The sequence below is a fragment of the Triticum aestivum genome, chromosome 2A, assembly GCF_018294505.1.
Source record: "Triticum aestivum cultivar Chinese Spring chromosome 2A, IWGSC CS RefSeq v2.1, whole genome shotgun sequence".
NCBI classification, from domain to species: Eukaryota; Viridiplantae; Streptophyta; class Magnoliopsida; order Poales; family Poaceae; genus Triticum; species Triticum aestivum.
Window position 1 is genome coordinate 429,725,775 of NC_057797.1, and position 22,776 is coordinate 429,748,550.

Genomic DNA, 22,776 nt, shown 5'->3' on the forward strand with positions numbered 1-22,776 from the left:
TGACACGTCTTATGAAAGCAGAGATCGTGCCCCCTTATTACGCGATTTTCATCAATACGGGTTTGGGTAATCCAACTGTGTCGTTCGCACGACCCCTTGGGAATAGGCGAGTTATAAGGCTAGTGGGGGCGCTTGATATTCACTGCCTACATAAGCGGATAAAGATCCATCTTTTACCCCACACCTTCTTCCTTCCTTAGCCTTCCCGTTCTTGAGCTCCAGCGCCCAAGCTTTCAGCCCTTTCCACCGCCCGACGCCTCCTACCATGGCCGGATCCGGCTCACAGGGAAAGTGGATGGCCTCCTCCGTCACGGAGAGGAACGTCAAGGAACTCCGGGAAGCGGGGTACCTCGCCACGAACATTGTGCATCGGCTCCCCACCAAAAATTAGATTATCCCTACTTCGGAGCCCAATGAGAGGGGGGTATTTATCCCCACTTCCTCTGTGGACTAGGGTTTCCCCTCCACCCTTTCGTCTGTGGCCTCATGTTATATTACGGGCTAGATTTCCACGATCTAGCCCCAAATTCCTTCCTCCACATTTCGGCATCCATCGTCGTGTGCAAGGCGCTCCTCTACATTCCCCCCACTTTGGCCTATGGCTTAAGGTGTTCAATGTGATGCTGAAAGTGGTCAAGGGGCAACATGCGGACTACGGCGGAGACATGGTGAGCAATCTGCCCAATGTCACCTGGCCCAAAGGGCCTTTGTGGGAACCGTGAAGGGATGGCAACAGGAGTGGTTCTACATCACCAAACCTCGCGGTGCCACATGGGCAGCCACTCCTGAGTTCAAGTCCGGACTGCCAATGCGGCTCATGTCGTGGATTAACAAGGGTCTGGATTGGCCGTCGTCTGACGAGGTGATGATGCTGCCAAAGAGCATCAAGAATATGATGGAGAAGAACACCAGTCTTGCTGATGTGATCTAGGTGATGCTTTTTCGCCGGATTCTCCCCTGCCAGAGCCGGCCTCTCCATATGTGGGAGTTCAATCCGGCTGGCCCTCGGACCCTGTAGCGGTTATTTGGCACGACACACGAAGAGATCTAGAAGCTGCTTTTCAAGGCCCAGAAGTCGTGGCCAGAGACGACTGAAGACATCGGTCTCGACTGTGCTCATCCGGCCACCCTAGTAAGTTTTTTGATTTCCGAACATAACTTCAACTCGTAGATCAAAGGGTACACTTAGTCTTCCATTCTCTCCTTAGGGCAGGACAAAGAAGGCGGAACGGATCAAGTGTCTGGCTCCGCTACCCGAAGAGCCAGCCATTCCCCTGTTAACGAGGATGCTGGTCCCGGCGCCATACCAGGCGCCAGAGAATAATACCAAGAAGAAGGGCAAGGAGGCCAAAAGTGGCCTTCGCCGTAAAGGTATTTCAGACGCTTCATCCGGAGATATCGAAGCTCCCTCCTCCCATGAGGGAGATGAAGACGAAGAAGAGGAGGAGGAGAGAAATTCTCTCCTTAAGGGGGGAAGAAGAAAAGGGCGTCTTCTGCGGACCTAGAGGTGGAGGCGTCTAAGAAGGGGAAGATCTCCCTTTTTGGCGATTCAGACTCGGATGCCGAAGCCATCCCCGAGTGGCACCCCAGGTCAAAGCCCCTAGCCACATCGTAAGCGCCCAAAAATACTATATATATATCCGGCCTTCATGATTGCCATTTTAACACCTTTAAATTCCATGCTCAAGTCTGGCTCAAGATCTCCCCCAACAATCATCGTCTTCGGGGAACTCTCTAGCGTCGGAGATGGTGGAGAGCGAGACGCCTCCGCAGGCTTCTCCACCACATGTCGTGGATGACACCGAGGTGTTATCCCAAAGGACTTCTTCAGGCCAGGGAGAAGTGTGGAAGGCCGCCAAGACGGTGCCAGAGGGTAATGCCTTGGCCGCCGAGAGCATGGGGGGTACAACCCCCATGGAGACTGGCGACGGGGGGCCAGACCAGTCCGATCCCTAGTCAAATACCACTCCGGAGACCCATACGGCTCCGGAGTAGAACGAGCAACTCCCTTTGAAGGAGGGGGGAATGCCGACTTCACCGGCGACCTCCATCAATCCGGAGTCGCCGGACATTTTGGTAGAAGCACTTCGACGTGCTTCCGTCGTGGAGGAGCACTGTACCCTGATGGGTAGGGTGGTTGAGAAGGTTCAGTCCGCCAAAAGCAGACTGAACAATGCCTTCACCATCCTATTAACAAGCTTCGGGGTATGTGATGTAGTATTTTTAGCGGCTTTGTATATGTAGAAAATATGCATGTGTATAGATAGTAGCCCATGAGACTCTGTTCGGCTTTTGCAAACAAGAGCCAGACAGAGGATCAAATAGTTATTCGCAGGAGATAATATACGTGTCTATGTTGATAAACATGCTTCACTATTGGCGGCAACTGCCCAGGCCATCGAAGTGTCCGAACTTAAGCAGAAGATGGAGCGGGCCGATTAAGAAGTCGTCCGCACTAACAAACGATTCGAGGAATCGCAAGGTATGTTGGAAAAAATTATTGACAGACTTAAAGGAATATGTCAATACAAAGTCTAATCTCCTGTGTTGCTGATCATATTTTCAGATAGGGCAACCAAGGTCCAGGACCTGAAGAGCGCCCTTTCCCAAGCCAAGGAGCAGGCGCGGGTGAGCCAAGCGGCCGCTGACAAAGCGGCTTCGGATTTACAGGCCGAGCAGGTCACTCGTCGCAAGTATGAGGAGCGGGTGAAAGAAGTGGAGCAGGAGCTCCAAGATGCCGCCAACAAGTGTGAGGCCTTGGAGGAGAAAAATAAGGCCCAAGCGAACGATCTCACCTAGGATCTTCAAGAGGCCAAGAAGGCGGGGACCGAGTCCCGTGCGGCTCGCAAGGAGATCAAGCAAGCCAGACAGATAGCGGCTAGTAAGCCCTTTCTTTTACAGAGTATTTTTCGCGGTCGGAGATATGCCTTGCTTAATCGACTATGGAGTTCTCCAGACGCCTTTTGTGATCTTCAAAGGAGTGCGGCTGACGCCGTGCAATTCTTCCGGTCCCAGGAGGGAAACACCACGGAGAAGCTCCTCTGGTCCCAGTACCTAGCGCCAGAAAGGCTAGCGCTGCTAAACAACCAAATGATGTAGTTGGCCGAGCTGCATAGGATGTCCGGTTTGGCCATGAAGGACATCATAGTCCGGTTGTGGCCGGCCGGACCTGTTTCGAGCAGCTACTTTGGCCTAGTCAAGCGACTTAGCGATGCCTTGCCCCGAGTTCAGGCTGTGAAGCGCTCGACGTGCATAGATGGTGTGCGGATGGCCTTTGCCCGCGTCAAGATGCACTAGGCGAAGATGAAGGCCGCCGTCATAGCCGTTGAGGGTCCACCCAAGGGAAAGGACTACCGCAAGCCAGAGCGATACTTCGAGGACATCCTGGATGGTGCCTGTTTGATAGAGGGTCAATGCTCGAAGGACATTATGTTCGAATGAATGTATCTGAGCCGCCCAAACTTTGTATTAAGAAGCAAGGCTTTTTGTAATATACTTGTGCTTGTTTATCTCAAATTATTTTCCTCTCATGCGACCGTTTGTTGTATTTGAAAGTTTGCTAGTCGTCGGCTTCAGCCCCCACGTAGATACTACGGGGGTGTTCGGAATAGCACGTGACCACTCTTGTCCCAACATCTTAGTCTGTAAAGGAAGTGATCGTGCAACTGTCGGATCACGGGTTCCGGCAAACCCTTGAGGTTCGAACACTGGGGTGCGCGCGAAAGTTTTCTCCCTATCGATCCACGCCCTATCTCTCTAAGATCTCGCAGATGAACTCAAGAACTCACAACACAAAAAGACAAAAGATTTATACTGGTTCGGGCCACCGTTGTGGTGTAATACCCAACTCCAGTGTGGTGGTGGTGGATTGCCTCTTGGGCTGATGAAGAACAGCTACAAGGGGGAGAACAGCCTCCTGAGGTTGAGGTGTTCTTGTGCTTGGTGGATTGGTGATCTGGTCGACCCTTACTTGTCTCTCGTTCCCTTGTGCTCTCTCTTTCTTTCTCTTCCTTTCTCACTGTGGTGGCTAGCTCTACTTATACAGGCCCTGGTCCTCTCCCCAAATATTGAGCGGGAAGGGAGTCAAAAACGGCCAATTCAAAAGGGGACAGCTAGTACAAGTTATCCTGACAAAAGGCGGTCTTCGCCTGCCAAAGGCTCTGGTGATGACGCCATCTTGGGCTCCATGGTGACCTCCGTCCTACCGTCCTTCTGGTCTTGGTCTCGTTGCACCAATATGGAAACCTTTGCCTGATGCCTCGGTACTCCGTGCCTGCGCTTGCCCCATTGGCACCAAAGAGGAAAAAACGACACTGCACGCGCTGGCGCCTGCCTAGCGCCCGCCTAGTCTCGATCACCATGGCTCACATCACGAGGACCTCGCGAGGTTTGCCCTGCCTTAATCTCTCCACCCCTTGCGAGCCTGCCTGGGGTGGCTGCTCCTGAGGAGGTCTTGCGTCGTCTGCCTCGCGAGGCTTGGCCCCTCGCAAGGGTATTGAATGCCTTGTCTATGAAGATGGGCCATATAGACCTGCCAGCCCAGCCACACCGTGGGCCGCAAGCAGGAAAGTCTGAGGACCCCCGTTCCCAGGACGCCAACAGTAGCCCCCGGGCCCAAGGCATGCTCGGGCTTGGCTTCGAGGCGAAGCCAAAGGGTCAAGCGCAGAGCGTCGTGGGCCCTCAAAGCGTGCGACCTTGGTTGACACATGGCGGTTTAATGGATGCGAGCATCTCCGCTTCCCCACGCTGCCCCGGCAACTGCCCGACTTGACAAGTCCCTGCGACATGGAAGGGATGCCATCATTACCCGTGATCATGGGGGTGCTGGTTACCCTTCTCCTGCTATAAATGGGGAGAGGGGCAGAGCCCCCATCGCTCATCTCTTCCTCTTCCGCTCGCTTCTTCTTCCTCTGCTCCACCACCGACTCCAATGGCGCCGTCGAAGAGGTTCTCAGCCGCGGAGAAAGGAAAGGCCCTCGCGAAGGGCCCGTCTCTCCGACGCCTAAACGGGGACGTGGTCTCCCCCGCAAGCACACCTTGACTCCCGACGTAGCCCCTGCTCCCAGGGTGGCGCCGCTGTGCGTGGCGGGGGTCGATCCAGTCGTGTTAGCCCCGTCGATGAGGGGAGACGTGCCGTGGTTGCACGGCCTCCCCGACCATGCTTCCACTCAGCAGAGGTGAAGCCGGAGTTCGTTGTCTGGTTGGTGGATCCGGCCGGCAACTGGCTCCAGCTTCCGTGCTTCTTCGCCAGCGAGCTGTCGGCCCCCGGTCCAGGCGGGCTCTGGCTGCAGGCGGACGGTTGCTGCAGTAGGGCCTCCTGGGTTGGGGTTGAAGTCTCCACTACGGGCAACATAGCTCTGGCTCGCGGTTGGCAGATGTTCGCCCGCGCGCGCGGCCTGGGCAAGCGGTGCACCCTCCACTTCAGGTATGACGGTGATGCGACCCTCTATATGAGGACGTTTGGGGAAGATGGTCGCCGCGCCGGGTGCTGCCCCGAGACGAACAACGACGAGGAGGTGCTCGGTCTCGGAGACGGCCACGATGAGGGTGAGCCTGCCGGTCGCGCCTCATCCAGCAACGATGGCTCTTCTCTTGGCGAAAGCTCCAGCAGTGGTGGCTATGACCAGCCGCGCCCGCTTCGAAGGTGGTAGCGGGTCGTCTGATCGCCGCGCCTCTGTGAAGCGCGAGGAGGGGTCCGGCTGAGCTCGGGACGTTGCCGGAAGCCTACCCCCGTGGTTCTTTGCAACGCCGCTTTTCCTTTGTTCCTCTTTTCTTTCCTGCATCAAAATGAAACCAGTATGGGCCCGAAGGGGCGTGTATAGAACTGTGATTCCTTAGTTATTATGCTATGCCTGTTATTTCTATGCTGTGTAGTTATTTCGTGCGGAGATATCTTAGCTTGGCGCGTTCGGGGCAACCTCTTCTTCGCGAGGCACTGTCTCCTCGTGCCCGTCTTGGCTTAGTGGTTGTTCAGGAACTGCAAAAACTTGTTCGGAAGCTCGCTAGGAGACTTATCGTTCACCCGAGCCTTGACCCAGCGCTTCATATCGCGGTGCCTAGGGGGCACGGATTAGGAGAGATGTGTCAGTGGCAGGCTCGAACAAGGGTGCCTCGTGAGAAGGAAGACCAGAGGCAGAAAGAAGGACCAACTCATGAAGAAGAAATCCTCACAAAGGCACCGGCCTAGCCCCTTCGCGAGGTATGCGAGAGAGAGAGAGCACAAGCGAACTAAATTCAGAAAAGGCGGCAAAAGACGGCGAAACCAAACCAACAAGGGACACCAGAAGCAAACTTCGATTAAGAGAAGGCGAGCCAACTACGGAAAGGAAATGAAAAGCTGCATTCGACACCTAGTCTAGTCTTCGATGTCTTCTCACCAGCGCGGAGCTAAGTGCTGCCACTAGGCGTGGGAGGGAGCCCCCGAGGCCCGAGGGCGGCTCTCAGGAGACTCCGAGACGTGTACAGCCCCACTCATTATTACGTGAGAGTGTCACGGGCGGCGATTCTTCACAGGCACTGGGACTTTCTTCACAGGAATCGGGCCTTGCCTCACAGGCATTGGGCCTTGCTTCATGGGTAGAATTTCCGGAGGTGCTGGATGTTCCAGGCATTCTGGACGGGTACCCCGTCCTGCGTCTCTAGGCGTGCGGCGCCAGGCCTGGAGATATGGACGACCCTGAACGGGCCCTCCCACATGGGTGAGAGCTTGTGCAACCCTTCCCTGGAGAGGACCCACCTCAGGACGAGGTCGCCTACCTCAAGCGTCTTGGAGCGGATGTTGCGGCAGTGGTACCGCCGCAGCGCCTGTTGGTACCTTGCCGCCCTCAGTGCTGCTTTGCAGCGTCGTTCCTCCCCCAGTACATGGTCCATCCCCCGCGTGCCGTCCTACTGCGTTTCATCAAATGCCAGGACCCATGCGGAGTGATGCTTAACCTCGTGAGGAAGGACCGCTTCGGCTCCATAGACAAGGAAGAATGGGGTCTCGCCCGTCGGCTTCGTGGCGGTGGTACAGATGGACCACATCATGGACTGGAGCTCGTCGTGCCAGCCCCTGCCGCAGGCATCAAGCTTCTTCTTGAAGGTCCTGGCCATGAGGCCTCTCAGGACCTCCGCGTTGGCGCATTCAGCCTGGCCATTTCTCCTGGGGTGTGCCACCGAAGCATAGCAGATCTGCGTTCCAAGGTTAGCACAGTATATTTTGAAGAGGTTACTGGTGAACTGCAAGCCGTTGTCGGTGATGATGCGGTTGAGGACCCCGAAACGGCTCACGAGGCCCTTGATGAATTTAACCGTAGAACCGGCTGGGATGGTGCGGACAGCTTCCACTTTCGCCCACTTGGTGAACTTGTCAATGGTGACGTAGAGGTAGCGGTAGCCCCCTGGCGCTCGAGGGAATGGGCCCAAGATATCCAGCCCCCAGACCATGAACGACCACATGATCGGTATAGTTTGGAGGCCCTGAGCGGGCTGATGGATCTTCTTGGTGTGGAACTGGCAAGCTTCGCAGGACCTCACCAGCTCAGCCGCGTCGTTGAACGTCGTGGGTTAGTAGAATCCACTGCGGAACACCTTGCCAACAAGAGTCCGTGACGACGAGTGGTGTCCGTGGTCCCCGTCGTGTATGTCAATCAGCAACTCCTTTCCCTGGTCCCTGGAAATGCAACGCAACGAAATATCATTTGGTCTCTTCGTGTACAACTCACCGTCCTGGATGCAGTACACCGTGGCTTGCCGGGCTACGCGCTCTGCGTCCTCCTCCTTCTCTAGTAGCGCCCCTTGCATCAGATATTCCTTGAATTATTTGGTCCAACATCCCTCTTGGGGCTGGAGTGCCAAGAGCAAGCGAGCCCCTGAAGTTGGGCCACAAGCTGGGGCTCCCATGGCTGGCGGTTGTGGGAGCTCCTCCCGAGGCCATGTCGTGCTTGGAAGTGGTGGCGTTGCTGACGGCTTGAAGAGCTGCTCCTCAAAGACGCCAGGCTCTTGGGCACTGCCGCTTGGATGCCCTCCTGGCGATGTCGTCGGCTTCCTTGTTGGTGCCACGGGGCACATGCTGCACCTCCATGCCTAGGAACTGCTTTTCCATCTTACGTACTTCCGCGAGGTACGCCTCCATGTGCTCGTCCTTTGGCTCGTACATTTTGTTGGAGAAGTTGACGAGGAGCTGCGAGTCGCCCCTAATAGTGAGGCGCTTTACCCCTAGAGTTGTCGCGGCCTTCAGGCCAGCTATGAGGCCTTCGTATTCTGCAATGTTGTTGGATACCTTCTCGCCCTGCTGAAAACAGAGCTGCACAGCGTAATAGAGCTTGTCCTGCGTGGGTGAGATGAGCACTGCTCTAGCCCCCACGCCCTGGTGCGCAAAGGCACCGTCAAAATACATGACCCATCCATCTGGCACCTCACTTCCTGGCGAGGTGGACCGGTCCTCGCCTGCCTCCAGCGTCGGGGCATCCGTCCATTCTGCCACGAAGTCAGCGAGTGTGGCTCCCTTGATGACCCTAGTGGTGCTGAACTCCAACTAGAATGCTTGTATCTTGATGTTCCACTCTGCGACCCTTCCAACAGAGTTGGGGCTCCTGAGCACCCTCCCCAATGGGTAGGCCGAGATGACCTTGATGGGTTGGCCCTGGAAGTAGTGCCGTAGCTTGCGCGAGGCCACCAGGAGCGCGAGCAGGAGCTTCTGAGGCATGGGATAACGTGCCCTTGCGTCCCGTAGCACTGTGTTGATTAAGTATACCGGTTGCTCAACGAGGACTGGTTTGTTGGTGAGTCTCGCATCCTGCGCAAGCTGGGGTGCCTCCTGACGTGATGGGACCTCTGGCGCCTGGTCGCTTGCAGGGGTCTCTACGGTGTCATACGGTCGAGCTTGGTCTTCTGTTGCTGCCGCTGCGGCTCTTGCTGCGCCTTCCTGATCTTGCATCATCTCAGCTGGTGACGTAGCTTGGCGCGGCGCACTCTTGGCCTGGTGCTCCTCCCGAACCGCCACTAGTGTAGCGCTGGTGGAGTATGGGGTGGAGGCAAGATATAGCACCAGGGGCTCGAGAGTCCGTGGCGCCACCAATACCGGTGGGCTGGTCAGGTATCTCTTGAGGTCTTGGAAGGCCCGGTCGGCCTCCAGAGTCCACTCGAACGGGCCCTCCTTCTTCATCGGCTTGAAAAAGGGTAAGGCGCGCTCTCACAGCTTGGAGATGAAGCTCCCTAATACGGTCACCCAACCAGCCAGCTTCTGCATTTCCTCGAGGGTCTGCGGCGGGCTCATGCCTTCAATGGCCTTGATCTTCTCCGAGTTCGCCTCGATCCCTCTGTGTGACACAAGGAACCCCAGCAGCTTGCCAGAAGGAACACTAGACACATATTTCTCCGGGTTAAGCCGCAGGTTCACCTGGCGCAGGCTCTCGAAGGTCTCCTCCAGGTCTTGGATCAAGGTCCTCGCCTCCCGATATTTCACCACAATGTCATCGACGTAGGCCTCCGTGTTCCTCACGAGCTATCGCCCTAAAGCGATGTGCATCAGCCACTGAAAGGTCGCTCCCGCGTTGCGCAGTCCGAAGGGCATACAGGTGTAGTACTACACCGCGCATGGGGTCATGAAGGTTGTCTTCTCTACATATTCCACCGCCATCTTGATTTGGTGATACCCTGAGAACGCATCCAGGAAGCACAGTAGGTCGCACTCAGCGGTGGAGTCGACGATCTGGTAGATGGGCGGGAGAGGGAATGGATCCTAAGGGCACGCCTTGTTGAGGTTGGTGAAGTCGACACACATTCGCTCCTTCCCGCCTTTCTTCGGCACCACGACTGGCTTCGCTAGCCATTCGGGGTACCTAACCTCACGAACGGTGCCCGCCGCCTCCAACTTGCGGGTCTCTTGGACGATGAAGGCCTGCTTCTCTGTGGACTACCGCCTTGCTCGCTGCTTCATAGGACGCGCATTGGGGCATACCCTCAGGTGGTGCTGAATCACCTCCCTCGGGATCCCCACCAGTTGATTGGGCTCCCATGCGAATATGTCCTTGTTCGCGCGCAAGAACTTCACCAATGCTTCCTCTTGGTTGCAGTTAAGGCTGGCACCTATGGTGAAGGTGGCTCCTGAGGAGCCTTCCTCGTCGACCGGCACCTGCTTTGTCTCTGCCTTGTCTTGGGTGAATAGTTGCTTCTTCTTGGTCGACGCGGCCTCCTTGGCCTCGGGGGTACCAGTGCCGACGGGCTGCGCCGCCGCAGCGGTCCTGAAGGCAAGTTTGAGCATAGTCACGACATCCTTAGTGTCCCCTTTGATGGTGAGAACACCCTTGCTCCCTCGCATTTTCATGAGATTGTAGGCTGGATGAGTCGCCGCCACGAACTGTGTCAGGGCTGGGTACCCGAGGATGGTGTTGTACGGGAGGCCGATACGGACGATGTCGAAGTTGACCAGCTCGGTGCGGTAGTTGTCGCGCGTGCCAAAGGTGACGGGAAGGCGTATCTGCCCCAGGGAGCGGGCAGGGCCACCACCAACTCCTGTGAAAGGCTTGCTGGGGCTAAGTCGTTCGAGCGGCACATGAAGCAGGCAGAAGGCCTCCATGGAGATCAAGTTGAGGCATGCGCCGCCGTCGATGAGGGTCTTGGTGATGGCCACGTTGCAGATGGTGGGCGTGCAGAGCATCGGAAGCATGCTCGAGCCGGTGGTGGTGACGGGGTGGTCTTTTGAGCTGAAGGTGAGGTCGCCCTCGGGCGCGGCCTAGCCTGGCGGAGCCTCTGAGCGCGTGGAAGCGGCACCGATCTGGCGGAGGAACGGCTTGATGTGGCACTCCAAAGGCGGTGCTTGTGAGCCGCCTAGCAGGGCCGCAACCGCGTGATGCACCGGTGCGGCGTAGCGCGTGGTGAAAAGGCCGTGGAGCTCCTCCCAAGACGCCACCGTGGATCCGGGAAGGTTGAGCAGCCAGGCGCGCGGCTCGCTGGTGAGGGCCATGGGAAGCCAGTTGGCCATGACCTTGTTGTCTCCCTCGGCTTCGAGGACGGCCCTCTTGTACGCCAGCATCTCGGGCTTGACGGGTCCGCCTCGCCGTCGTAGCGCGGCGGCATCTCCGGCTTGAACTTGGGCAGCCACTGCACCCGCCGCAGGGCGGGGGCCAGGGCTCAGAGCCCCCTGGCCCCGCTGTCAACACTGGCCGTTGGAGTCGGCGGTTGGGTGCCTGCCATGCGGGCGGAGCGCGGTGTCGACGGAGCGCAAATCGAGTAAAGAGAAGCTACGGCGCACCCCTACCTGGCGCGCCAAATGTCAGATCATGGGTTCCGGCAAACCCTTGAGGTTCGAACACTGGGGTGCGCGCGAAGGTTTTCTCCCTATCGATCCACGCCCTAGCTCTCTAAGATCTCGCAGATGAACTCAACAAACTCACAACACAGAAAGACACAAGATTTATACTGGTTCGGGCCACCGTTGTGGTGTAATACCCTACTCCAGTGTGGTGGTGGTGGATTGCCTCTTGGGCTGATGAAGAACAGTTACAAGGGGGAGAACAACCTCCTGAGGTTAAGGTGTTCTTGTGCTTGGTGGACTGGTGATCTGGTCGAACCTTACTTGTCTCTCGTTCCCTTGTGCTCTCTATTTCTTTCTCTTCCATTCTCACTGTGGTGGCTAGCTCTACTTATATAGGCCCTGGTCCTCTCCCCAAATATTGAGCGGGAAGGGAGCCAACAACGGCCAATTCGAAAGGGGACAGCTAGTACAAGTTATCCTGACAAAAGGTGGTCTTCGCCTGCCAAAGGCTCTGGTGATGACGCCATCTTGGGCTCCATGGTGACCTCCGTCTTGCCATCCTTCTGGTCTTGGTCTAGTTGCACCAATATGGAAACCTTTTCCTGATACCTCGGTACTCCGCGCCTGCGCTTGCCCCCTAGGCACCAAAGAGGAAACAAGGACACTACGTGTGCTGGAGCCCACCTGGTCTTGATCGTCATGGCTCACGTCACGAGGACCTCACGAGGTTTGCCCTGTCTTGATCTCTCCGCCCCTCGCGAGCCTTCCTGGGTTGGCCGCTCCTGAGGAGGTCTTGCATCGTCCGCCTCGCGAGGCTTGGCTCCTCGCAAGGGACTTGAATGCCTTGTCGATGAAGATGGGCCGGATAGACCTGCCAGCCCAGCCATGCCATGGGCCGCAGACAGGCAAGTCTGGGGACACCCGTTCCTAGGACGCCGACAGCAGCGAACCAGGCAATCAGACTATGTGGCTTTACCACTCTCACGTAGCCATAGGAGCTTGACAATGGGATTATAGGATTATCCCCTGGTGTTGTTCGCCTATCCGAACTTGGGTGCTTTAGGCGCCTGATCGGGTGAAGGCCAGTCCTTCATATAGTACAGAAAAAATCGTGAAAAGATTTAATAAGTCACCAATCCACTGACCAGGTCTCGCCATATCATGACAGTCAGTTTTCGGCTTTCTCTACTGAGGTATTTCACTGGACGAGCCAGAAACACAATCGCAGTAGTTCTCGCTTTACTACCTTAGCCGAACAAGCAGAACGTAGAGTGGTAACCACAGGAACCAGGCAACCCAACTATTGATCAAAGACATGATTCAGAGCCAATGCATATAATGCGGTATCCGGGACGCCAAAGTGTACTGTAAAAGTGCACGGACTTTTTGTTTTTGAATATTTGTGGCCGAATAAATCCCTCGGAAATTAACGCCAATGTGTATATGTCGATCAGTCGTGAAGATGGAATACAAGTTATGGAATAGGCCAATACCGAATAATGGAGGACAAAACTGTTTCCTCTATATTCTGATTGATACGTCAAACGTACTCTTACAGAGAATGCCATAATTATCAAGGCTATTTTACATGCCAAGAATTTGTGAACAAGGGAAAGCTCTATACCAGTCCTAAAAAGGAAAAGGTGGTCTTGAAGATCCTTTGGACACTCTGCCACACGTCTGCGCCGCTTTTCACCTTGGTGTAGGATCCTTTGAGAGGATCAATTGATCGAGGATACATAACGGGCTTGAAAAAGGGCGCTTGGTACCATCGAAAAGTGATTTGGGTTGTAAAGAACCTGAAAATAGAAATAAGAAAAAAGGAAGAAGATGAAGGTCTGAATAGGGTCGAGCCGTATTGTGGACTTTGTTTTCAGAGTGCCTCCGTCCTTGCCCATGGTATTTTTAATGCGTAGTTATGTACATGCGGTATGTATGCCGCGATCAGGTTGGGGTTTTGACGGAGGCCGAATTGCTAATCTAGTTCTGGATGAGCTGGACTATCATTCTGCAGGGTGGACCGGACTCTTTTGACAATGTCCGGGGCCTTGACTGCCGATGTAGTATTCGGCTTGATAAGGCCACCCTGTACTTCAGCTGCGAGGGCTACGGTATGCTCCTCAGTACAGAGGGAGCGCTCCATGTTTCCATTGACTGTTATCACACCGCGTGGTCCAGGCATCTTGAGCTTTACATAGACATAGTGCGGGACTGCATTGGAGCGGGCAAAAGCGGTTCGTCCGAGCAGTGCATGGTAACCACTACGGAAGGGGACGATGTCGAAGATTAAATCTTCGCTTGGAAAATTATCCGATGAGTCGAAGACTACCTCCAACATTATTGACCCTGTGCAGCAGGCCTCTACACCGGGTAATACTCTTTTAAAGGTGGTTTTGGTGGGCTTGATCCTTGAGGGATCAATACCCATTTTACGGATAGTGTCTTGATAAAGCAGGTTAAGATTACTGTCGCCGTCCATGAGGACTCGCGTGAGATGGAATCCATCGATGATAGGGCCAAGGACCAATGCTGCCGAACCTCCGTGACGGATACTTGCTACCTCTTGAGCATTGCGTTGGTTTTCCCCGAGGAGGAAGGGATGATGCAGCAAAGTAGCGTAAGTATTTCCCTCAGTTTTTGAGAACCAAGGTATCAATCCAGTAGGAGGCTACGCGCAAGTCCCTCGTACCTGCACAAAACAAATAAATCCTCGCAACCAATGCAAATAGGGGTTGTCAATCCCTATAAGGCCACTTACGAGAGTGAGATATGATAGATATGATAAAGATAACATTTTTGGTATTTTTGTGATAAATATGCAAAGTAAAATAAAGGCAAAGTAAATAGCAAATTAGTAGGAGAACAATATGATAAAGATAGACCCGGGGGCCATAGGTTTCACTAGTGGCTTCTCTCGAGAGCATAAGTATTCTACGGTGGGTGAACAAATTACTGTTGAGCAATTGACAGAATTGACCATAGTTATGAGAATATCTAGGCATGATCATGTATATAGGCATCACGTCCAAGACAAGTAGACCGACTCCTGCCTGCATCTACTACTATTACTCCACTCATCGACCGCTATCCAGCATGCATCTAGAGTATTAGGTTAAAAACAAAGTAACGCCTTAAGCAAGATGACATGATGTAGAGGGATAGACTCATGCAATATGAAGAAAACCCCATCTTGTTATCCTCGATGGAAACAATACAATACGTGCCTTGCTTCCCTTACTGTCACCGGGAAAGGACACCGCAAGATTGAACCCAAAGCTAAGCACTTCTCCCATTGTAAGAAAGATAAATCTAGTAGGCCAAACCAAACTGATAATTCGAAGAGACTTGCAAAGATAACCAATCATACATAAAATAATTCAGAGAAGATTCAAATATTATTCATAGATAGCTTGATCATAAATCCACAATTCATCAGTCTCAACAAACACACCGCAAAAAGAAGATTACATCAAATAGTTCTCCATAAGAGAGGGGGAGAACATTGTATTGAGATCCAAAAAGAGAGAGGAAGCCATCTAGCTACTAACTATGGACCCGTAGGCCTGAGGTAAACTACTCACACTTCATCGGAGGGGCTATGGTGTTGATGTAGAAGCCCTCCGTGATCGATGCCCCCTCCGATGGAGCTCCAGAACAGGCCCCAAGATGGGATCTCGTGGATACAGATAGTTACGGCGGTGGAATTAGTGTTTTGGCTCCGTATCTGAAAGCAACGGATGCACTAGAGCTATAAATGTATGAAAGCTCAACAAAAGAAACTAGTGGGTGTGCATCCAACTTGCTTGCTCACGAAGACCTAGGGCACTTGAGGAGGCCCATTGTTGGAATATAGAATCCAAGTTCTATAATGAAAAATTCCCACTAGTATATGAAAGTGACAAAACAAGAGACTCTCTATCATGAAGATTATGGTGCTACTTTGAAGCACAAGTGTGGCAAAGGATAGTAACTTTGTCCCTTCTCTCTTTTTCACTCATTTTTTTTGGCCTTATCTTTTTTATGGCCTTTCTCTCTTTTTTTTATATTCCTCACTTGGGACAATGCTCTAGAAAATGATGATCATCACACTTCTATTTATTTACAACTCAATGATTACAACTCGATACTAGAACAAAATATGACTCTATACGAATGCCTCGGGCGGTGTACCGGGATATGCAATGAATCAAGAGTGACATGTATGAAAGAATTATGAACGGTGGCTTTGCCACAAATACTATGTCAACTACATGATCATGCTAAGCAATATGACAATAATGAATGTGTCATGATGCGGAATGATGGAAAGTTGCATGGCAATATATCTCAGAATGGCTATGGAAATGCCATAATAGGTAGGTATGGTGGCTGTTTTGAGGAATATATAAGGAGGTTTATGTGTGAAAGAGCGTATCATATCATGGGGTTTGGATGCACCAGCGAAGTTTGCTCCAACTCTCAATGTGAGAAAGGGCAATGCACGGTACCGAAGAGGCCAGCAAGGATGGAAGGGTGAGAGTGCGTATAATCCATGGACTCAACATTAGTCATAACGAAATCACATACTTATTGAAAAAATCTACAAGTCATCAAAAACCTTGGTACTGCGCGCATGCTCCTAAGGGGATAGATTGGTAGGAAAAGACCATCGCTCGTCCCCGACCGCCACTCATAAGGAAGACAATCAAATAACACCTCATGTTTCAAATTTGTTAAATAATGTTTACCATACGTGCATGCTACGGGACTTGCAAACCTCAACACAAGTATTTCTCAATTTCACAACTACTCAACTAGCACGACTTCGATATTATTACCTCCATATCTCAAAACAATCATCAAGCATCAAACTTCTCTTAGTATTCAAAACACTCTTAAGAAAATTTTACTAACTTCGAATACCTAGCATATTAGGATTTTAAGAAAATTACCATGCTATTAAGACTCTCAAAATAATCTAAGTGAAGCATGAGAGATCAATAGTTTCTATAAAACAAATCCACCACCGTGCTCTAAAAGATATAAGTGAAGTACTAGAGCAAAAATTATATAACTCAAAAGATATAAGCGAAGCACATAGAGTATTCTAACAAATTCCAAATCATGTATGGCTCTATCAAAAGGTGTCTACAGCAAGGATTATTGTTTTAAACTAACAAGCAAAGACTCAAATCATACAAGACGCTCAAAGCAAAACACATATCATGTGGCGAATAACAATATAGCTCCAAGTAAAGTTACCGATAGAAGGAGACGAAAGAGGGGATGCCTTCCGGGGCATCCCCAAGCTTTGGCTTTTAGGTGTCCTTAGATTATCTTGGGGGTGCCATGGGCATACCCAAGCTTAGGCTCTTGCCACTCCTTGTTCCATAATCCATCAAATCTTTACCCAAAACTTGAAAACTTCACAACACAAAACTTAAAGTAGAAAATCTCGTGAGCTCCGTTAGCGAAAAAAAACAAAAGTCCACTTCAAGGTACTGTAATGAACTCATTTTTTATTTATATTGGTGTTATAACTACTGTATTACAACTTCTATATGGTTTATAAACTATTTTACTAGCCATAGCTTCATCAAAATAAGCAAACAACACACGAAAAACAGAATCTGTCAAAAACAGAACAGTCTGTAGTAATCTGTAGCTAGCGCAAGATCTGGAACCCCAAAAATTATAAAATAAATTTCTGGACGTGAGGCATTTATCTATTAACCATATAAAAAAGAATTAACTAAATAGCACTTTCCAAATAAAAATGGCAGAAGTTCTCGTGAGCGCTAAAGTTTCTATTTTTTACAGCAAGTTCAACAAGACTTTCCCCAAGTCTTCCCAATGGTTCTAATTGGCACAAACACTAATTAGACACAAAATACACAACCAAAACAGAGTCTAGATAAATTATTTATTACTTCCTCCGTTCCTAAATATTTGTCTTTCTAGCGATTTCAACAAGTGACTACATACGGAGCAAAATAAGTGAATCTACACTCTAAAATATGTCTACATACATCAGTATGTGGTAGTCATTTGAAATGTCTAGAAAGACAAATATTTGGGAACGGAGGGAGTACTAAACAGGAGCAAAAAGCAAGGAATAAAAATAAAATTGGGTTGCCTCCCAACAAGCGCTATCGTTTAACGCCCCTAGCTAGGCATAACAAGCAAGAATAGATCTAGGTATTGCCATCTTTGGTAGGCAATCCATAAGTTGCTATCATAATATATTCATAATGTACTTTAATTTTTCTTTCTAGGAAAGTGTTCCATGCCTTTACTTAATGGAAATTGGAATCTAATATTTCCTTCCTTCATATCAATAACTGCACCAATCATTCTAAGGAAAGGTCTATCAAGAATAATAGGACATGAAGGATTGCAATCTATGTCAAGAACAATAAAATCTACGGGCACATAATTCCTATTTTCAACAATAAGAACATCATTAGTTCTTCCCATAGGTTTCTTAATAGTGGAATCCGCAAGGTGCAAGTTTAAAGAGCAATCATCAAAATCACCGAAACCTAACAAATCACGCAAAGTCTTTGGAATCGGGGAAACACTAGCACCCAAATCGCGTAAAGCATAGCATTCATGATCTTTAATTTTAATTTTAATAGTTGGTTCCCACTCATCATAAAGTTTTCTAGGGATAGAAACTTCCAATTCAAGTTTTTCTTCATAAGATTGCATCAAGGCATCAACGATATGTTTAGTAAACGCTTTATTTTGACTATAGGCATGAGGAGAATTTAGCACGGATTGCAACAAGGAAATACAATCAATCAAAGAGCAATTTTCATAGTTAAATTCCATGAAGTCCATAATGGTGGGTTTAGCAACATCTAGGGTTTTAATTTCTTCAATCCCACTTTTATCAATTTTAGCATCAAGATCAATAGATTCTGAATTCTTAGAATGCCTTCTAGGTAAAGGTGGATCATATTCAGTCCCATCATTATCAAGATTCATATTGCAAAACAAAGATTTAATAGGCGACACATCAATAACTTTAAGATCTTCATCATTATTTTCATAGGAACTAGAAGAACACGCTCTTATAAAGGCATCTTTCTTAGCACGCATCCTAGCAATTCTTTCTTTGCACTCATCAATGGAAATTATCATGGCTTTGAGAGACTCTTTGATATCATGCTTAGGTGGAATAGATCTAAGTTTCAAAGAATCAACATCAAGAGAAATTATATCAACGTTCCTAGCCAAATCATCAATCTTAAGCATTTTTTCTTCAATCATAGCATTAAAATTATTTTGCAAAGTAATAAATTCTTTAATATTAGATTCAAAATCAGAGGGCATTTTATTATAATTTCCAAACGAATTGTTGTAGGAATTACCATAATTATTAGAGGGATTACTAGGATAAGGCCTAGGATTAAAATTTCCTTTATACGCGTTGTTACCAAAATTATTCCTACCAACAAAATTCACATCCATAGATTCATTATTATTTTCAATCAAAGTAGACAAGGGCATATCATTAGGATAATAAGAAACACTCTTATTAGCAAATAATTTCATAAGTTCATCCATCTTTCCACTCAAAACATTAATTTCTTCTATTGCATGCACCTTTTTATTAGTAGATCTTTCAGTATGCCATTGAGAATAATTAACCATAATATTATCTAGGAGTTTAGTAGCTTATCCTAAGGTGATTTCCATAAAAGTGCCTCCCGCGGCCGAATTTAAAAGATTTCTAGAAGCAAAATTCAATCTGGCATAAAATTTTGAACAATCATCCACAAATTTAAACCATGAGTAGGGCAATTACGTATCATTAATTTCATTCTCTCCCAAGCTTGTGCAACATGTTCATGATCAAGTTGCTGAAAATTCATAATATCGTTTCTACGAGAGATGATCTTAGCGGGAGGAAAATACTTAGAGATAAAAGCATCTTTGCACTTATTCCACGAATCAATACTATTTTTAGGCAAAGACGAAAACCATGCTTTAGCACGATCTCTAAGCGAAAAAGGAAATAGCTTCAATTTAACAATATCATTATCCACATCTTTCTTCTTTTGCATGTCACACAAATCAACGAAGCTATTAAGATGGGTAGCGGCATCTTCACTAGGAATGCCGGAAAACGGATCTTTCATGACAAGATTCAACAAAGCAGTGTTAATTTCACAAGATTCAGCATCGGTAAGAGGAGCAATCGGAGTGGTAATAAAATCATTGTTGTTGGTATTGGTGAAGTCACACAATTTAGTATTATCTTGAGCCATCGTGACAAGGAAGCAAACTAACACACAAGCAAACAAAAAGCAAGCGGGCAAAAAGAGGCAAATAGAGAAAGAGAGGGAGGATAGAGAGAGGGCGAATAAAACGGCAAGGGTGAAGTGGGGGAGAGGAAAATGAGAGGCAAATGGCAAATAATGTAATGCGGGAGATAAGGGTATGTGATGGGTACTCGGTATGTTGACTTTTGCGAAGACCTCCCCGGTAACGGCGCCAGAAATCCTTCTTGCTACCTCTTGAGCATTGCGTTGGTTTTCCCCGAAGAGGAAGGGATGATGCAGCAAAGTAGCGTAAGTATTTCCCTCAGTTTTTGAGAACCAAGGTATCAATCCAGTAGGAGGCTACGCACAAGTCCCTCGTACCTGCACAAAACAAATAAATCCTCGCAACCAACACAAATAGGGGTTGTCAATCCCTATAAGGCCACTTACGAGAGTGAGATCTGATAGATATAATAAAGATAATATTTTTGTGATAAAGATGCAAAGTAAAATAAAGGTAAAGTAAATAGCGAAGTAGTAGGAGAACAATATGATAAAGATAGACTCGGGGGCCATAGGTTTCACTAGTGGCTTCTCTCAAGGGCATAAGTATTCTACGGTGGGTGAACAAATTACTGTTGAGCAATTGATAGAATTGAGCATAGTTATGAGAATATCTAGGCATGATCATGTATATAGGCATCACGTCCGAGACAAGTAGACCGACTCCTGCCTGCATCTACTACTATTACTCCACTCATCGACCGCTATCCAGCATGCAGCTAGAGTATTAAGTTAAAAACAGAGTAACCGCTTAAGCAAGATGACATGATGTAGAGGGATAGACTCATGCAATATGAAGAAAACCCCATCTCGTTATCCTCAATGGCAACAATACAATACGTGCCTTGCTGCCCTTACTGTCACCGGGAAAGGACGCCGCAAGATTGAACCTAAAGCTAAGCACTTCTCCCATTGCAAGAAAGATCAATCTAGTAGGCCAAACCAAACTCATAATTTGAAGAGACTTGCAAAGATAACCAGTCATACATAAAAGAATTCAGAGAAGATTCAAATATTATTCATAGATAGACTTGATCATAAACCCACAATTCATTGGTCTCAACAAACACACCGCAAAAAGAAGATTACATCGAATAGTTCTCAACAAGAGAGGGGGAGAACATTGTATTGAGATCCAAAAAGAGAGAAGAAGCCATCTAGCTACTAACTATGGACCCGTAGGTCTGACGTAAACTACTCAGACTTCATCGGAGGGGCTATGGTGTTGAAGAAGAAGCCCTCCGTGATCGATGCCCCCTCCGGCGGAGCTCCGGAACAGGCCCCAAGATGGGATCTCGTGGATACAGAAAGTTACGGTGGTGGAATTAGGGTTTTGGCTCCGTATTTGATCGTTTGGGAGTACGTGGATATATATAGGAGGAAGGAGTACGTCGGTGGAGCAACAGGGGGCCCACGAGGGTGGGGCGCGCCTGGTAGGGTAGGGCGCGCCCCCTACCTCGTGGCCTCATGTTTCCTTTCTTGACGTATGGTCCAAGTCTCCCGGGTCTTATCTGTTGAGAAAATCACGTTCCCGAAGGTTTCATTTCGTTTGGAGTGCGTTTGATATTCCTTTTCTTCGAAACCCTAAAACAGGCAAAAAACAGCAATTCTGGGTTGGGCCTCCGGTTAATAGGTTAGTCCCAAAATAATATAAAAGTGGATAATAAATCCCATTAATGTCCAAAACAGTAGATAATATGGCATGGAGCAATCAAAAATTATAGATACGTTGGAGACGTATCAATACTGGTCGGATGGTCTCTGCGGTCAAAAGTGATCAGACATGCCGACCATGGGTTGAATTTTGGGGCGACTGGCTCTATGGCATAAACATCCCTTAGTGCATGCTTGTACACCCGCTTAGGGATATGAGTGACGTAGATCATATTCACTATTTTTACCTCGGGGTGGAATTTCTTTTGCCCCCTGTGTTTGTTGGGTGAGGATCATCGTCGTCCTCGCTAGGCGGCCCTTTCCCCTTATGTTTGGTGTTTAGCTTACTGGCCTGTTTAAAGACCCAACAATTTCTGTTGGTATGATTAGCAGGCTTGTCAGGGGTGTCGTGGATCTGGCAAGGCCGATCTAGTATTCGGTCCAAACTAGATGGACCATCCTTATTTCGTTTGAATGGCTTCTTCCGCTGACCGGGTTTGGAGCCACTGAATCCGGCATTAACCGTCGTGTCCTCAGTATCGTCATTGTTGCTTCGACGCTTGTGTTTGTTGCGTTGTGGCCTGCCATTGCCATCTCCGGCTTCGGAGGTGCCAGGGTCGCTGGTGCTGTTGCTTCTATGAGCTAACCAGAGATCTTCTCCCGCACAAAAGCGGGTCATAAGTGTGGTGAGGGCTGCCATGGACTTCAGTTTTTCTTGGCCGAGGTGTCGGGCAAGCCACTCGTCACGGATGTTGTGTTTAAAGGTCGCAAGGGCTTCGGCATCCGGACAATCGACAATTTGGTTCTTTTTAGTTAACAACCTGGTCCAGAGTCTCCGGCTGACTCTCCGGGTTGCTGGACTATGTGACTGAGGTCATCGGCGTCCAGAGGCCGGACGTAGGTACCTTGGAAGTTGTCTCTAAAGGCGTCCTCTGGGTCTTCCCAACTACCAATTGAGTTCTCTGGGAGGCTATTTAGCCAGTATCGTGCTGGTCCTTTCATTTTTAAGGGAAGGTATTTGATGGCGTGGAGATCGTCCCTGCGGGCCATGTGGATATGGACAAGAAAACCTTCAATCCATACCGCAGGATTTGTTGTTCCATCGTATGATTCATTGTTCACGGGTTTAAACCCTTCTAAGAACTGGTGCTCCATTACCTCATCAGTGAAGCATAAGGGGTGTGTGGCGCCTCTGTATCAGGTGACGTCACGACGCAGTTCGGATGAAGTCCATACGTGGTTTTCGTCCCTGGTGAGGTTATGCCTATCAGGCCAAGCTTGACACTTGTCTTCCCGCATTGGGGCGCGCCCCCTTGATCCATAGATTGATCTTGTTTGGCCTGCTCGATTATTCAGGTCCTGTCGTAAGTCGTCGGTGTATCCTGGAGCCGTTGTCTCTCTGCCCTTACGGCGAGGTGGTGCGGGTTGGTGTTCGGCGTGGGTGACTGCTTTGTCTCGCCCGTGTGGTGGTCGGTCCAATTCATCAGCGTGGTCATGTTTTGACGGGATTGGCTTGACGGCCTCGCCATTAAATTGTGGCAGTAGCCGACGCTTCGGATAAGTTTTTGTTGGGCA